At 36.4% G+C, this 2,351-nt stretch overlaps 1 protein-coding gene across 3 annotated transcripts in view; it reads right to left on the bottom strand.

Annotated features, from left to right (window-relative positions):
* The window catches only part of LOC128247835 (uncharacterized), a 641,437-nt gene that overhangs the window by 340,490 nt on the left and 298,596 nt on the right, over positions 1 to 2,351 (bottom strand). The gene's annotated exons all lie outside the window — the stretch shown is intronic.

Here is a 2,351-nt window from a genome sequence, read left to right on the forward strand (position 1 = left end):
TATATATATATATATATATATATATATATTTATATATATATATATGTTTGCCTGTATTGTGTGTGTGTATGAGTATATTTATGTTTATGTATATATTTGAAGATAGATAGATAGATATAAACTATTTTGAATATACAGTTTTGCGTGAAAATTAGGAAGTAAATGTTGGAATACTTCTGGAAGAGGGTGCTAAACGATAGAGAAAAGTGTTTTAATATACTAACCTAACACCGTGTTTTCAAAATAAATTCAGCTGTCATGAGCAAAGACTTAATCACAAGCGTACAGAAAACAAACTAACGAGTAATTCCCTATGTGGCCGCTTGATCTGCTAAAAATATCAGCCAAATATTTGTCATATTACACCCTCTGCATTTAAAAAATTGGACGGGTACGTTAGACAATGTAACCTTGAGTATACTTTGCACAAAAAGGAAAAAAGTGGGATGGTGTCGTGGCTAGAATACCAGTCTTAGTAGGCTTGTTTTTTAAAAGTGCTGCATGAATAAACAAAAATAATCATTGGTTCATCTGTAGATCGGATATGTGTTTCTTCCGTAACTATTTTACCACTATTTTTGCCGTTTTATTTGAAACCACGGCTCGACTACCAAAAGCTTTTAGTGTTGGAAGCGTTCAGGTTAGGTGTCCAAACATCAATTCATGTCTTCCTTCCAACTCGAGGGCCAGCACAGAATCACAGGCACCGTCCATTCCTCCTTTCTCTGATTAAACCATGAAAAAATATATATAACAACATAGAGGCCATCCTCGTCTATCACGTAAGAGACACATGCATATACGAACCCATCCCCAAGTCCAGTTCGTATTACATCGTTTCCCATCGAATTTGGGGGAAATACTTTCTTTACATAGAAGGTATTATGAGCAATAGTGAAACAACAAAGGGAATTTTCACACCTTATGTCTTATGTGTCAAACCGATTTCCAACATTTAGTTGCAGACCATCAACTCGGAGGGTTGTCTCGCTTTGCTCCACTCTCCTGCCATCACCCAACATACAAATTGTCTAGTACTTCACGTCATTAATGAAAACGATGTAATAAAACATTGAAAGATCGATCGTGAACGTTACTTTCGGTTAAATAATGTATTCACAGATGACTGGGAGTAGAACATCACAAGTAAGTATTCACAGATTAATGTGAGGAAAACAACACATTACAGAATTATTAATGGTGGATATCGATGCAAAATGAGAAAAGGAATGGGTTTTGTTTAAAATTACGGAGAAATCCGCGGACACAGACATACATGCATACAAACACACACACACACACACACACACACACACACACACACACACACACGCACGCACGCACACACATACAACGTGCTAGAAAATAGTGGCAAAATATTGCGGACACAGGATATGTATGCACACAAAAAACACACACACATACTTATACTCACACACACACACACAGAGCCACACACACACGCACGCACGCACACACACACATACACACACACATACACAAACATACACACACACTCACACACACACACACACACACACACATTAAGGGTTAGAAAATAGTGGCGAAGTATTAACTATTTCAAAATGTTTCCTGCAATAGTTGAGTGAGATTTTTATCTGGTGTCAAGAACAGATTCAGTAAAATATTCATTATTGGTGGGTGTGGGAGGGGGAAGGAGATACGCGTGGAAAAATTTAAAAAAATAAAAATGATTATAATAAAAATAGAATAAACACATTGTCTTCTCCCTGAAGAATATTTTGAATGATAAAACGGTGAATAAATAATTGCTGAAAGTCCACCAGTCGATAAATTGACTGTAAATTGTCAAATAATTTTGGCGGTTATTTAATTATTTATAAACCAGTTACCTAATGGTGGACATTCAGTCATTTTAAAGATCGTAGCTAATTTCGCTGAGGTGGAGGAATAGGTGAAGATAACAAATAGTAGTAGTAGTAGTGGTGGTAGTAGTAGTAGCAGTTGTTGTTGTTGTTGATGTTGTTGTTTTTGTTGTTGTAGATTTTCTCTCCCAATCCAATTTTATTTCGTCTTCTAGCATGAGCTCATAGGTGACTATAGAAACTGAGATTTGAAAAATTTGGCGATTTTCTCTGCACAGGATCGTTCAGGATTTTTCAACAATGGTGGCTAGCCTATACTTCCTCGTCTGAAGTTTTTAATACTTTTTCCTGTCTCGTTCACTGAATTTTCAGCCCAGTTGATAAATCTGTCATTTTCTCTGCCTTTACAATGGTTTCTTAGCCTGAGGAGTGAAAAGACTTTTGATGAGAAGAGAGCTGATGTGAAGCTTTCGCCTTGACTCACGGCAGTTTTTTTCTAAAATC

The sequence above is a fragment of the Octopus bimaculoides genome, chromosome 5 (assembly GCF_001194135.2).
Source record: "Octopus bimaculoides isolate UCB-OBI-ISO-001 chromosome 5, ASM119413v2, whole genome shotgun sequence".
Taxonomy (NCBI): Eukaryota; Metazoa; Mollusca; class Cephalopoda; order Octopoda; family Octopodidae; genus Octopus; species Octopus bimaculoides.